This window comes from Apteryx rowi, unplaced genomic scaffold, assembly GCF_003343035.1.
Source record: "Apteryx rowi isolate R43461 unplaced genomic scaffold, aptRow1 scaffold_263, whole genome shotgun sequence".
NCBI classification, from domain to species: Eukaryota; Metazoa; Chordata; class Aves; order Apterygiformes; family Apterygidae; genus Apteryx; species Apteryx rowi.
This window is the reverse complement of record NW_020449008.1, coordinates 1031760-1048357: the sequence shown is the minus strand read 5'-3', so window position 1 is coordinate 1048357 and position 16598 is coordinate 1031760. Positions and strand designations below refer to the sequence as shown.

General features: G+C 42.6%; 1 long non-coding RNA gene across 1 annotated transcript; it reads right to left on the bottom strand.

Moving 5' to 3' along the window:
* Positions 1 to 1650: 1650 nt before the first annotated feature.
* LOC112967084 lies at positions 1651 to 7177 on the bottom strand. The gene is made up of 4 exons (XR_003253844.1): positions 7034 to 7177; positions 3830 to 3881; positions 3144 to 3281; positions 1651 to 1961 (listed from the first exon to the last, which is right to left on the bottom strand). It is a non-coding gene; the product is annotated as an uncharacterized LOC112967084 (long non-coding RNA).
* Positions 7178 to 16598: the final 9421 nt, after the last annotated feature.

Genomic DNA, 16598 nt, shown 5'->3' with positions numbered 1-16598 from the left:
AACTATCATGACTAGGCAATCATCTCCTGCACTCACTACGTAACAAATGCACAAGGGTTATATGCACGACAACTTCTTTCAGTTAAGTTCTACAGCAGGGAAGAAAAAATGCTTATGTGATCATGATAGCCTCCTCCATATACACAGAAAAGCATGTTAAATTGGACAAGCATTCTAAATAATGCTATTTCCTGACTTTGAAACTTTGAAAGTTTTTACTTTTAAACGGTTTGGTGTGTATGTTGCTTTCTGACAAATTCTGCTATTTCTCAAGAGAGTCTTCACTAGTTCTCTTTTGAAGCAATTTCTCATGCTATGGGTATAATTTAATGTGAAACACTTATGATGGGAGGAAAAAAAAAAAAAAGGAAAGGATGATCACAGTTCCCCAAAAAAACCCACGATACAAGAACACAACGTATTTGCTTGTCTCCATCAGAGAATGCTCCACATCCTTCAGCAGAGATTTCCAATACTCAGGCCCTCCTATACGCCTCCGCCAGCCACAGGCTCAATGTGAAGGGGGCCAGGGAAGAGAACAGGTAGATGCATCTATAAAAACTGAAGACGAAAGATCCTTGCATTCCTACCAAGTTGAATATCACTGACTTTCCCTGAATCTCTATAACCACCCAACCATTCCAAGATTTCAACTGGCTTTGCAGGAAAAAATATATATAAAATCAATATCATCATATATATCATCAATGTTTTAGCCCCATACAAACTGCATGAAGGTCATACCTGGGTTAACTCCTAAACTCTAGATTAAAGATGTGGTCAGCTGAATGATCATCAGGAATCACCAAAAGACTGTCACCCTGACCACAAACTCTTAAAATTTCTACTGACTATCACAGGGGTTAGGAGAGCTTGACAATTTAGGGGTGGGGGTGAGGGGGTAGATCCTGCAGCCATCTTCTGATGCTGGTGCTATGGGGCTCCCAAACTAGTTTCTGAGGTTGCAAAGATATCTGTCAGTATCTGAAGAATTTCATGCCTTCTTCCAAGCCATTACTATACAAAACTGAGTTTAGAATACAGAGCTAAGCCAAGATATTATTTCTGCAGCACATTTATAAATACTTAATTCAATAAGACAGCAGATTCAGAAAGCACTCCAAAGGTTTGTCCTCATTAAGACATAAGACATCATCTTGGAAATATGCCTTTTTCTGCTGAAGTGATTTCCCTTGGTTATAACTCAGTATATGCCAACAAGTTGGAAGTGTTCCCATAGTATGGGAGTGAAGTGTCTGAGGTATGCAGTTATGCTTTAGTGCATGCTCCTACTTTTATATACTCAAAGTGCGTCCTAGAGATGGAGAGATATCATTACTGATAGTGCTGCAGTGAAAATAAGTAATCATCATTTGTTGAATACCAGCAATACCATTCACTCTTAGCCAAGTCATATGAAAATTAGAGACCTACAAGCAAAAAAACGCAATTTGAATGTAAATAGTTTCTGATGTTACCTGAAAATCTCAGAAAAAGTCAGAAATAGTAACTCAAACTGCTAATACCACTCTGAAGGCCTATTAGCACACCCATTTTACAAGACAAGAGAACTGAAGTACTTGGGTTTTTCATAATTTATTGCAAATTAGCAAGGAAACTGGACATGACTCAGTCCCTAAGCCCTGAACCTGAACAGGCTTTGAGGAAAGTCTTTCATTATCTCTCTCTCTATCCCAGCTGAGCACCAGAGAAAAAAGGAGCAGAATCCTCAGAGAATTCGCTTTGATTATGTTTGGATCCATTTTACTTTCACCTCTGCTAATACTGTAGTCAATGAATGTAGGAGTCTGTTTTAAACAGATACTGGTGAATATATCCATTTGCATGAGAAAGCTGATGAAGTGTCATGATCAACTCAGGTATAATAAGTAATTGTGATTCTAGGCACATTTCTGCCTCACTCCCAGGGTGATTTTTCTCTAGAGAATAGATTTATTCTTCTGTTGCAATAACAAAAAAATAGAAGAGAAATGAAAAAAGGGTTAAGCCACTGTAGAGTCTTCAGGTGTCTTGTAGCAATCCACCCCAAAATCCCATTTCCAGATAAATTATCAGTAGCTTCATAATTAAATACTCAGTCACAAATTATCATTAAAAAGAAACATTCCCCTAACACTTCTTTTTTTATATATATTATTTTTAACACTTTTAGTTATTTCTCTTTCCTTTATGTGTTCTTCTGAATCAGTTAGCAGGTGACAGTAACACATGCAGAATTCTAATTTCTTTCCTGCTGCACCACATCAGTGTGCAAATCCCACTTGCCAATGGGCTTGTGCACCACAAGGGGCTATATGTCTTCCATTACACAACCCATGGCATTTCTGAATCGCTTTAGGAGCCTCAGGAAAATGGGATTTGTCATGTAAAGTACCCATGTTTGGGAATTACTAAACAAGTACAAATGATGATACGGAGCTTGGCAGTGGTTAACCCCTCTGGGGAGTCCTTCACACTCGCCATTTGGACACTGAAAACAAGGACTGTGAATGGGGGCAAAGGAACACGCTTGTAATAGAAGAGGAAAATGCATACGGTAACGAGCAATCAAAGCCTCAGCAAAGTCAACGGGAGCAGCACTGTGCCAAAACAACACATTCTGTAATCCCTTACTAGGAGTAACTCACTCTCTGGGGTTTTCCCCCCCTCTATTCAGCAAGTTAATGAGCCCTATCCCATGTCCCTTCTCAGGGGACCTGACCCTCAGATGGGTTCACAGGCTGAACTTGCATTTTCTGCTGCACTTAATAAGGTAAGCCAAACCAACACAAGGAAGGCCAATGCAAGCACACAAGAACAAGGGGCAGCCAGATGGACTTCAGCATCCTCTCCTTTACCTAATGCTGTTCCTCCCTAGCATCAGTGGTCCTGCAGCTTCACAGGCAAGCTGTGGCCCACCACATCATTTCTATTTGCCTAGGCTGGTCACCCTGGCTGACCACCCTCGTTGCCACAGAGAAAGCGCCAGCCTTCCCAGGATGCGCGACCTTTCTGGCCATTCCCTACTATCAAAAACCACGTCCACTTGGAAAGCACTGCCCTGGACATATGGCTTCAACAAGCAGAAGGGAGCAAGTAAAAATGATAGTTTCCAGAATACAATCTGATAGTGCACTACTCACTGGATATCGGCCGCTCGTCCCCCAGGTTTCTGCCCATGCAGGCATATCAGCAGCTAGCCCACAGACGCTACCAGAGATGGAGGCACTGCGACTGGGCCCAGCAAGCTGCTTGGTACCATCAGCTCTGACACCTCAGTCCTGTGTGGGAATAAGGAAATAAGAGCAGCATTAGCAGGCAAAACGCTGCGGAGGTCTCGGCGGTCTAGCATATGACACTAGCTACTGTCCCTCCTCCAAACCAAAGTCCTTCATCTGGGACATATCTAGCGTTAATTCATCTAGAAGATAGTCCACCTTTCCTAGCACAGAGGAGGGCCAGCAGAAATGCCCTAGTGTCCAACCTTCAACATTGATAGGGATCATGGACACATACAGGGGAAAATAAGGGCTCCACATGGTAGCCCAGGTGCCCCAGCAGCTTTTCTGTGCCGCCTGTGCCACCATGGGGCCTGGGCTTCACATGCACAGCCAAGCAAGTGGGTGCCTCCACCACACAGCACTCTTTCCTGGAAATGTCAGTTTTTTTTTCTTTTTTTTTTTTTTAATGAACTGCCACAACCAAGCTGCATTCTTCTCCTAACATCTTTCTCTTCCAGAATACTAGGTTTTTATATTGCCAAATGAGGAAAGCATGAAAGTCTAACAGAAACAAGAAGTCCCCATGCAAACCAAATCCTCCATCTCACCTCCCTCCTTCGAAGCATCGTCCGGCAATCCTTGTGTTCCCCCCACAGCGCCCTTCCCAAATGCGAAAAGATAAAAATATTTTGCATTACTTTATCTTAATTTCCTTTTAATAGGGGAAACAAAGCATTTCAAAGCAACTTTTTTCCCAAAGGCCTCCTTTAAAAACAATCAAATTTCTGTGACAAAACTTGTAAATACTGCTCTTCCTTTTCCAATGATTTATAGCTACTGTATTTTTTTTTATTTGTGATAGAGCAGTTTAATTTGTTATGCTCAATTAAACTGGTCTATGGCTTTGCTCTTTTGTTTTTTATAGCTGTAGCATCAACTGATCTAGAAAGCACTTTACAAAGGAGCGCAGAAGAAGCAAGTTACAGACTAAAGGAAAAAAAAGAGGAATGCAAGCAAACCGTTTAATATCCAGCCAGGAATATCCTTCTTTTCCCCACCCCCATTACAAAACTATCAGCTATTGACCATACAAGGTACATTTTAGGTTCAGGCTTCCTGCTTTTTGAAGTATTAGTATGACAGCATCTCTTTGTTCCATCACATCCACTCACAACACGAGACCTCTGGCAGAGCACTCATTTTCTGTTCAGAAACAATTTTCCAGTATAACTACAAGCTGTTCCCTACTAGAAAGGTGCACATTTATGACCATCTCCAGATATATTGGCTTTTTCCTTTTATGTGTAAACAAGCATGACCATACAAATGTCAAAGATAAATACCCCTGCGGCTGGCCACCCTCTGCAGCTCGCTGCACGAAGCTCTGCTCACCACCACTTTCCAAAGAGCCTGAGGCAGAGGTTTTAGGCTTTGGCCAGCTTGAAAAAAAACTGAAGTCGCACACAGTGGGTGACACTTAACACATGTTAGGTTTCTTTTGTTGCGATGGAAGTTTGTCATATTTATTTCTTTCTTTTGCAGAGAGACTCTGGCGCTTTTCTGCCATGACATTTTATTGCCTTATTGATCCGTTTTTCTATCTCTTGTAGGTGTTTAATTCTGTAGTGCAATGCTATGATCCGAGTCCCCCTTGCAAAGAGATCAGCAGGCATAAGCAAGGCCTCTGGTGGGGTCTCTGAAGCCTCAGACGCTGCTCCCACATCTGTGTGTGGACAGTTTGCAGGACTGGAGTAAGGGAAACAGCCTTAATATGTGTTTCCTTTCCGAAAACACTGCTTCATTTTAAGATACCTTTATCTATTTTTAGTTTATTAGAATTTTGCAGAGGAAAGCAATATCAGTGCTGATGTCATTTTGACTTCACAGCGTAGAGGTCAGCAAGCACACTCAAACTTTCCATCCATTTAATGCAGTGGAAACATTCCTGTAGGATTTGGAGCAGGTGAGAAAGTTATTGTGCTTTGGCAACCCCTGCCTAACATGGTTAAATCCTTTTTTAATGAAATAGTTGTTTACTGAAAACAGGGTACACCTCAAGGCAGTCAGTACCATTAACAGTCTTTGAATAAGGCAATGACTCCATTAAATCACAAGTGCCTTTGTCCTTCCTGGGTAATAAAGTGCAAACCTTTTTCAGCTGGATCTTCTCTCTCCTTCAAATCTAGGGAAGGAGAGGGAAGCTTCCAGGGCACCTTCGAGCAATTTGAAGGAGCAAAATATTTTGAGGTAAAAAAACAAACAAACAAACAAACACACTAAAATTAAGTGAGAGTCTAAGAAAGGACAGCTGTACTTGTACTCAAACTACTTTCTGTTGACCTAAGGCATACAAAAACCATAGGCTGCCCCATTCCTCGCTGCACATCTGCTTCCTCACTTCAGGTAAATAGCACCACAACAGTTCAGCGTTCAAGCGACCCAGGCCGGGACGAATTCATCTGGCGTTCAATATACTACACAGACAAGTTTTCACTAGACCGCAGCAACCGAAGCTGCACGTAGGCACAGCTTGAGGGCTGAGCTCGATCATCTGAGGTAGGATCCTCTGTCTAATGCAGATATCAACACAACTAAGCCCTTCCATCAAATTATTTTATGTATCATAAAATAGCTTTTTCCCACCTTCTCTGGATCATTGCTCATCCACCTCCTAGCACCTATCACACACCGTGGTTTCCTACACCAGGATCTTGAATCAGGATATTAAGTCTAGCATCTATCTCTTGCACTGAGTGTATCAAGCCGGGCTGTCAGCCTACAAAAAGTTAACTCAACATTTATCAGTGCTTTTCTTGATTTATGGATTATTTTTAATGTTAATTCACTCCCCAATGCCAGTGCTAAATCATGGTGTTTTGTTTCGCTGTTTTAAATCTTAGCTGCTCAGTACTGACAAGACATAAATCTTCACCCTTGCATCTATAAAGACTTAGAAAAACTGCAAGTTGCTGTTGTCTGTCTTAGCCATTCCCTTGCATATTTTTTGGATGATCAACTATTCTCAGATTATTTATAAAGCCATTTTGTTTATCAAGTCCATTTCCCCCAAGCAAAGAAAAGTAAAGAGAGGGCTAGGATGAAAGCAAAGGAATAGAGGAGGGACGAGGGGGAAAGAAAGCAAGCATCTGAAGTAGGGTTTGTTTTGGATTTGGGCTTTTTTGGAATAAAGGAGAATACAAAAGGTAACACCCTGCCAGTGGTTCTCCCCATGGTACCTCAAACACTGGAATCTAGAAAGCAGAGCAAAGGCAGGAAGTGTGACCACTATGCCTTTAAAAAAAATTTTTTTTCATTTATTAACTGTCTCAGACAGCTTGCTTAGACTTCACAATATTTCCAGCCTTATGAATTTGTCAGGCTTGAAAACATTTATCTCAGCAGGCTGCAGAGCTTTCCGTGCCTGTCTTGATTACATGTAGCTGGGCCGTCTTCATAGGCAACCAGCGTTTGTTTTGAAAGATTCTTGATCTTTCATGCGCCAGTGTACAAGCCATTTTCTCACCGCTGAATTTTACCCAAATATAGCTGTCCCATGAGTGTCTAACACGGAGTTGCTTTTACCATCCTCCCTGCTATCTAAGGCAGGGAAACTTATCTTTATTAGTTAAAAACTTTGTCTTGCATTAGTGCCTTTTTTTTTTTTTTAATAAAAAGGGTAGATATTTTTTGACTTGTATGCATGAAGCTATGTGGTTTTACAACTAAATATAATCTTCACTGTAAACTTGGTGTCTCTTCCCCACCCGCCAGAAATAGTCTATAATTTAGCATGCATTTGTTTGGATTCTCACCTCTCACAGCAGAACACGATTGTTGAAATTTCTTCTTTACTTGATTATTCCCAGTTTAGTCATGATTTCCATTTAGATACTGGGGAATGGAATTTTATGTAGAATTTAAGATGCAGAAAGCCAGATCTTTCACATCCCCTCCCTTACAAAGTCAGATGCTACAGCTGCCTAAGAAAAGTGTTTTTAAATGAAAAATAACAGAATTTAATAAAAAAAATAGGTAAAGGAAGTGATTTGACCTGTTTCTGCATCAAGACTCCAGAATTAGTGGATTCCAGCTTTTTACACACAGCGTACTAAGAAAACTCCCATCCTGTCCAGATAAACCCTACGATGCCAGGTCCCCACGATCGTGTGGGAAACGCGCCTGCTCCGAGCGTAGGCTAGAGGTGCCTGTAGGAGAGCTTATCATGTTTGGAAACGGCTTTGCGTTCAATGCGTGCTGGGGATGTCCTAAAGAGGTTATGGCAGACAGGTGAGCCCGTGTCCATCTGTCCTTCTGGGGTCTCCTACCAGAAAACACAGCGCGCTCACCTGCCTGCCACAGGCAGCAACGTTTTCAAAAGTCAAAAAAAAAAAACCAAAAAAACCCCCCACCAAATTGAAAAAAACAGAAAACATGAAGTAACAGCTTCAGAAATAGCTCCAATAGAGCTGCTGAAGCTGGAGGGGGAGGGATTCGCAGGGCTTTTTTATTTTAGGTTTCTGAAGCCGCAAGGCAGCTCCTGCGGCGTGGGCAGGTGTTGGCGCGTGGGGGGCCGAGCGCAGCATTTTCCCGGCGAGCAGACCCAACAAAGTGACTCACCCTCCTCCATCAACAAGCGCTCCCCAGCAGCAGCAAAGCTGCTTACGTGAAGCAGCTAGCGGCAGCGGGCGCGGTTTGGAAGCCCTGGGTATAAAACTACTCATTTTTGAGAGGCACCCCAAGGAAGAGAATCACTCCCCAAACCGTGCGGCGCAGGACTGTGAGCGGACACATGCGCTCTGTTTCCACATTGCCACACTCTCCTCCGGGTGCGGGAAAAGCTTTGCCCACCCAGCGTCACTGACAGGGCAGGCTTGGCCTCACCCCGAAAAACCCTCTTCCCCCATCCCCTGCGCCCACCCAACATCTCAGCAACCTCCCTCAGCTGCCGGCAGCTCGGCCTCTTGCCAAAAAACTCACCATCACAGAGCTTTTACCTGGTTTCTGGCATCACGGGTGACAGCACCTGTTATAGGCAAACACAACCACTCCAATTGGTTTGCATAAAATCCAATTTAATGGAATAATTGAGCAAGTTACAAGTAAGCAAAACAGCGCTGGGCGGCCAGGGAGTCTCCTGCTCCACCAACGGCGTGCCCAACCCCCCCGTCACAGTCTCCTTATATGCAATTCCAGCTCCGGGTATATGTGGCACTTCCTGTAACTTCTGCGGTTGCGCCGGCTGTTGCTAGGGGGTCTTCTTCAGCCCTCTGCATTGTGAGTGGTGACCCTCAGGTCACGCATATATTTTACAACTTTCGAGGTCGTGCTATATTTCACAGTTGTGTGACATCGCCATCACCATATTAGGTTATCTAAACTAACATTGCCGCTTTGCTAGCTCAACTCCCTTATCTCAGGCAGGGTACATGCCCCCACCACAGGATGTAGGATGTTCCCACAGATGTTCCCAAGGCTGTTTCTTACTTTGATGTAACAAATTAGCACACATCACAGTCCAGGATGTTTCAAGGCTGTTTCTCACTTTGATGTAACAAATTAGCACATATCACAGCACCTGAGCACAGCCTGCCCCACGGCAGCTGCCCTCTGGCCACCCTGTCCCGAACACCGGAGCCCCACAGTGGGATGAGACCACCCCACCCCACCCCACCCCACCTCACCTCACCCCACCTCACCTCACGCAGGTGCCACACCAGCAAGCTCTCCCAGTCCCCAGCTGCTGCCTGGATTGGAAACACCTGCTGCTGCTTGCACTCCCAGCTGCGGAGGGCCAAAGCAAAGAGCAAGGCTGCTCCTCACACTCCAGCTCTCCCCACCGCCCGCGAGGACAGCAGACACAACACAGGTGTTCCCCCTCAGCTGCAAAGAACCAAAGCAGCGGGGTTGCGTCAATGCATTTTTGTGCAGGCATCAACTAACCTTACGTACCCTCCGCACCTCCCGGTGCCAGGCATCTCCCTGCTTCCCTTCATGGGGCTCAGCATAAGGAATGGCGTGGCGAACCTGGTCTGGAAACATGAGGTTTCTGCTTCAGTGTGTTCTTCGCTGTGAAATAAATCTAGTTTGCCTTCGTTAAAAAAGAAAAAAGAAAAAAAAATCATTAGAGGTTAGCAGGACAAAGCAACCATTAAAATACATCATCACGGAAAGATAAATATGAAATTAAACTAACAGCAATTGGCTTACTAGAGCTATCAAATCACAGAAAGAAGAATTTTAGGGAGCAACACACTTTCCGCTATTAGAGAATTTTCCAGTACATTAAGTAAGGTTATTTGCAGATGAATTTTGCCATGGTTGATTATCAATCGATCAAAAACCAATCCACTTTCTTTGGAAGTACTGGTTGTCTGCAGTTATTTCCTCAAAGATTAAGCAAACAGGATTGCCATAAACTGTTTGTTTCAGCTCCCTGATATACTATTAATTCTTAAACCACTAATGCTGGATTTGCTTCTACACTTGGATGAGAAGAAATTTGAGATAGCAGAAAGTAATAAGGAAATATCTTTGTTCATGCCCAATACCCTTTGTTCACATGCAAATATGGCTAAGTATGCAAATAGGCTGCAGCTGAAAAGTCAGTACAAACATCTGAAGTTAATCAAAAATAGATTATGCGCAAAATTGAAGTGAACATTTCACACTGCTACTAGGACTGCAAATGAATGTTTCTAGATTTGACCAACTCCAGGCCAGCAACAAATGGACTTTCTAGGGCAGCAAAGTCTATAAAAGCTTTTGTTCCAGAGAAAAGTTGTGAGTAGGAGGTAGGACGACCTTCAGTAGTAGCGTCAGTGGTTCCTGTTGTAGCAGGTAAGCATCCAGGTTTGCCACACTCATCCTACATTTGCTTCCTTTGCATCTAACTGATGGAGTCTGTCACTCTTAAAAGCATTCGGAGATGATCCTGTTTGGCCCGAGAGCTGCTCTGGAAGGCTTCCAGACAACATGCCCATGAATGGCAGATTACATATTTTGAAAAGACTTTTCCACAGTGCTCCAATTTGGCTTAACTCCCACTGAATTCACAGTTAAGTCAATGGTGGGTGTCCTGAAAAAAAACATCCATAGGACCCAGAAAGTACAAATTTTGGACTAGGTCAGTTCTTCCTCCAGGGCAACAGGAGGAGGGTGATACACTGCACGTTCCAGTGTGCAGCCCACCTCATCTTGCACACAGTCAGATCTGAGCGATTTTCTTCTCTTCTGCCCTGAATATTGTGTAGTCACTTACTCCTGTGCAAAACTGACTGTAAATTACCACCATTATGTGCTGGCAGCATTTCATACCCAGTTTCTGCAGGAATAAACTCACACAGAGTAAGGTAGTGAGAAATCAGTCTGATGTTGTGACCACAGTACTTAAGTGTCAGCTGTACAGCAAGGTAGGCCCCCAGCAAAGACTCAGATCCGAGCCCACCTTTCTGAGGCTCTGCACCAGCAGAAGCAGTACAAGATTAGTAGTATGTGTAAGTTGATATTAAAGCAGACCGTGCTCTGACTGCTGGACACTAAACACATTGCTCTATAGGACCCAGCCTTGACAGTTCTCAGGCACCTAGCTTGCTTCTGCTGGGTTGAGGTTGGGGCAGGTGTCTTGCCTGTGTTACTGTGTCCTCCTGCACAGTCACCATCTCCTTTGAAAATAAGATATGAAGAACCCTGACTGAGAAAATGTGAAACTTCTTTTTTTTGTTTATGCCTAAAAAAGGGATTTAAAAAAATATATTAAGCTGTACTTTGAGTGCTTTTGAACTTAGGGTAATTTCTTCAACACGTTTTGTCTCACAAGTTTGTCAGGTTCCTGGTGGCTCAATCTTTGCATTAGAGACCCTCTGCCACCATGCTCCCCATTCCCAAATGCTGAAGATAATGAAGAAGGGAGTTATCACTGGAGGGGCTGAGGCTCTGGACTCAGCAGCACATTTTCTCTCTTCTCTCATGACTTTCCAGCTGAATCTTTTCCTCCTCCAGACTATCTGTGCCCCTAGGCCTCTTCCAAGTGCCACGTTCCCCTGCATTGTCCTGCAGCCCTTAAATCACTTCCCTCGTCATCCTCCCATGACTCATACCTTTCATGGGGTCTTTGCTGCTTCTCACAGGTCATATGCTTACCCAGGGGTACTGACTACCTCCCCAAATCCACACAACAGTAGGCATTTAGTCTCTGGGCAGGTTTCGGTGGAAATCCTGGGAGATGGCAACTACCATGGTAAAGAGATAGCGAAAATGACAGCCCCCTTGCTAACTTCAGTCCCACTGCTGATAATGGGAAACGGCAGTCAGGCTGAACTAGGGAAAACTGGCAAATCATGATAAATAACAAAGACATAATAAAAATCATACCAGCTGGCAATGGCATAGTCTGTCAGCTGGCTGGGTTCGCTGGGAAGAACCTGCTTTCATCTGCTTCTTGAAAAACTCCAAGGCCTATAGGAATTGCATACAGTGAGGATGTCAGCACACCTCCTCCTTTCTCCATTCTTATCCTTGCCAGCATAAGTCATACCTTGCACCTACAGATGTGTCACATGGCAGTACACAGCATCTGACAGTGCGATAGCCACCATTTTGGCCAAGGTGGTCACTAGTGGTCTACAGCACAAAAAATATGAGTTTTTAGGGTTCACAGCAAAGAACCAGGCTCCTCAGTAACACCACTGACTCTCATCCTCTGATGAAAACGTTAATCGTACCTTGACAAATGGATTTTACATACTGGATGTGTGACAAGTGAATGAAATGTGAAACATGTGCAGTGATTTGCACTATCAGCTACAGATTATGATACTTTTAAAGAAAAAAAATTTCATTTTCAAGACAAGTTATCACCACTTGGGACCACATACAGCCACAGTCTGTAGGACTTCAAGATCCTCAGGCATCATTTGTAAACACTATATTGTGACCTAGTCTTTGGCATGTCCAATATATTGTCAGCTCAGCTTCACAGTAAGCAGTTTCCAATTGACACCCATCTGACAAAGCTAAAAGAACATGGGAAGAGCAAGTCACTTTGATGTAATGCCCTGGCCCACTTGCTAACCATACCAGACAAGACCAGGTGAGAGCCAACTCAGCTAAGTACTTTTGCCTGGCTTGCAGCACAGTGTTTTTGAGGAACTATTTCAGAGAAGAGAATAACATGCAATGGCACACACACAGAGGGACCCAAAGAAGCTAGTGCATCCTAGGATCCCTTTACCGTATGATCATGCTTAATAGGATCATGCTTAATATGATCAAGTTGTACACATAGACTTCTTTATTATTAGTTTAACATTCATGTTCATGTATGCTTTGTTCTTACTGTTAAGATTAAATAGTACTTTGGTTTCCTAAATCTGTCTGGTCTTCTCTGGAGCATCTAACAGAACTTCCTTTGTTGTTGTTGACATTAGAGCTTTGTAGAAACTATGCTTCCTGCAGTAAATTCTGTGATTTTCATGTTTCTTCCATTCCAAACTACAAATGAGGAATTATTTCAAAAAGTACAGAAAAAGATTATGAAAACATAAGTTTGTACCAACTGGAAGACAACTGTGGTTTTGGAACATGAATCAATTTCATGGATCTCAAATTGCCTTTTCTACTCATGGATTCAAGACTCCTTTCCCCACCTCCACTCAAGAGTAAAAGTAGGGACACAACTTCTAACTTTTTTTGTCATTTAAGAAACTTTTCATAAAGCAGATGACATAAAATGTGTTAGCTGCCTACTTTTGCAGAGATGCGCAATGAACTTCAGTAACATACTATGAGCTGAATCAAATTGTCTGCCAAAAGCAAGCAAACTTTTCTAGACAATCTGTTATTTGACTCACTGCAATCAGTAAAGCCTATTGCACCATCTGCTCTATATAAAGTGCATGGTACATGTTTTTCATGGTTTCTAAACTTAGTGATGAGCCAGAGTCAACATTTCTACAGTGGGGATCCCCATAAGGAATTCTATCAACAATTCTTGCCCTTCCAGCTCCATGTCCAAGATCCTTTTCCATACAGACTTCATTGCTCTCTATACTCTCAGGAGAACCAAGGGACTTCTCAAAGGGCATCCCACTTAAGAATTAGAAAAGCACTGAGATCAAACTTATCCTTGTGGCTCCTCAAATTCGGTAATATTACTAGGACCCAAGCTTTACATGTGGGTGGGTAGAGAGATTACATAGCTAGATTTCTCTACCAAGATACACTAATTTGGAGGGGTCTTGGTGTGAGGGGTGTACTCCTGTTGTCTGTGCTCAGATTGTACCAACAGTAACCTCAATGTTTTGCCTTAGGAAATGCCCAGCCTTCTATCACTATTCACTATTGCTGAAGTCATTAGCAATTACAAGATTTCCTATATAGAAATATGTGCACAAAAACTGCAGAGCATACAGTAAACCTTGGCTGGGGGGGGGGGGGGACGGGGACATACCTATTAGTTATGGGCTACACATTTATTCTACTTGCACACTGCAAACCTGACACTTTTAGGAGAAATTAGACTACTACACATGACAATACAGCAGAGGGTACATTCCCATCAGCACCAAGGAGAGACAATATCCAGAAATCCCACACATGATCACAAAATATCCTGGCGTACAACAACTGCATCAGAGGAATCCAATCTGCTGGAGTTCTCAAACATCCAGAAATGTTCAAAGCCTCCCTGTTCAACATTTTCCTGACAAAGAGGGCTCACATCCAGCAAAACTATACACACACACACACATATTCAAGGCAGTCCTAGCTGCCTTGAATCAAAAGGTGAAATGGGAATGGAAAATTAGACAGTGTGATCTGGATATACTTCTGCTGCATCCCTAACATAGTAGGTCAACCAAAACAATAGGACTTTGACTTTTTTACGTTGGAGGAAGGACAAAGGAATTCTTCTTGCATACCACTAAGAAACACTTTAAATTCTTATACACAGCAGCCAGCTGGTGTTTGAAGAAATTGTTCACAGCTTTTTTGCATTGCAAATGCGACTTCTCTAGAAGATACCTTCCCAGCGACACCTCTGCAGCTCTGAGCACAGAGCGGAGAAGGAGCAGGCGCTGCAAAAAGGCAGCTGCATGACTGCCCAGGCAATCAGCACATTGGGGAGCCACAAGACGGAAGGAAGATTTGGGGACAAGGTGACAGAACAGCAAAGTACTGGAACACACAGGGGAAAGAATATGTAGAAAAGCTGGATGCTAGAAAGAGGCTGTAATTTGAGGATTATTCATTTTTTGTGTGATTTTATTTGGTCTGTCTGTAGAATAGCCTGACAAAATATATAGATCTGATTCCACTAAGACTTCCTTACTGTACTATTACAGTATCGTAACTTAACATGGTCCAAACTATATATACACTCTTTTCTATTACATAACAGAAGTGAAATGCATTTTGTTGGTTGCATTTAAAATCATACAATATACTTATAACATTTCTAGAAAAAGCTTTCCTGAAATACTCAGCTAAGTACTTCTTTGAAACTTGTTGCTTTTTGACTCTATACATTTTATTTTTACTGGCTTTTAGTCCATAAAAGCCTGGTTAGTGCTGGGCTTCCAGATTCTAAAATATTTATTATGTTCTCTGGTCTGGGGCTGGCAATTGCATTATGCAACAGGTGGTCCTGAAAGACATCCAAAACCCAGCAACAAACTGGCACACATCATTCCCCTGGACATTTCACTGTAAGTATGCAATGCAGTTTAGGCTTCTGAGGCATGTACTGCCCTGGCATGAAAACGATGGTTAAATATGATGGCTGACATTTTTCATTAAAATACAATGTTACCCCAATGGAAAAGTGGGTTTTAAATAAAAATAAAAAATAAAAAAATAAAAGGAGGAGGAGGTTTACCTGGGAAAAAGATACATGGTGGGAAGAAGAATATATTTGCAGTACACCATGGGAGTTCCACTTCATGTATTTTGAGTGTCCATTTTCCATCATGGGCAGAATTCCCCATTTGGGTTCCGTTTCTCAAGAAGAACTAAAACCATACAACTGCCATGAAGCACTTCCTCACTACAATAAGAGGAGGAGCCTGGCATAGATGGTAGGAGATATGACCAGGATAATATCAGGAGATACCTACAAGAGATGAAGTCTGATGGGCACTTGGAATACAGATGAAGAGAACAGCATAAAGTACCTGAACTGCAATGCCCCAAGAGGCGTGACAGCAAGATTTTAGAACCCAGATTTAGATAGCTTTGCTCAAACTCAACCAACCAGACAGGCATTCCTCTACAGATGAAATTCATCACTTTTTGACCTCTTCTCCTCTAACATTTGTCTGGTTTCATGCTATTTTATTGGCTTCTCATCTAGGTGTGTGAGATTCACACATCTAGAAGTTCTGCCTGAGAAAGCACACCAGTGGATAAAGTCCTTAAACTTTCATTTTAGTCAGTGGCTGGAACATAAGGGTTTAGGGAACCCCTGTTGTAAAAGAATGACATGGCGGGGAAAGGCTTGGGATTCTGTAGGCACTAAAAGTCAATGGCAAAAGGTGCCCTGGTGTTTTTCAAATCAAAGTGCTAAAGAAATGGAGTACTTTTTAATTTTAAAATTCCAGAAAGTACAATGCCTGCTGATGGAGAAGATGGAGGGAGAGAGATGTTCCAACCTTCAGTGCCACTCCCTTGATTTGATTTCTTCTAACCTCAGAAGTAGTCTTTCCTCAGGTCACCTCAACTTGCCACCATCCTAGAAAATTTAGAGTGCCATGGAAAACCCACCCATCGCCACAGCAAGTAGAAGGGCCAATATCCACTGACTATTTCATTTCCTGCAGTCTCCAAAGTAACACTTTCATCTATTCTTTATGATAATATTAATTCACCAGAAAAAAAAAAATCAAATGTATGAAAACTGACAATAGCTTTTATTCTTTAAGAAAATTTTAGAAGCATGGGAGAGAAAGAAGAGCAATATTCCTTCACACACACACACACACACACACACACACACCCTTGAGCAGACAGAGAGTAAGAATTTGGATTAGCTGCTTTCATGATTTGAAAGCCAAATTGCCAAAGAAATGTTTGGTATCGACTATGGGGATGTTTCCACATAGTTACTACATGTCAAGCAACGTAACAGAGAACATATGAGAAGAATGAGTAAAGGAAAAAAATAGGAAAAAGGAAAAGGATAGACACTGAGGATAGTTGCCACCCCAGAGGAGTACATATAGAAAGTAGCTTCCAAGGAGGAGGGGTTTTGATGCAGGGCCAGATATCTAATAGCTTTCCCAGGCTTTACAGCCAGGACCTGTCCTAGTTCCTTTTTTTTCCTTGCCACTATGTCTCTGGGAAGACACCTTCATGTTTACTTGGTGGTATACTTTGGAAAGA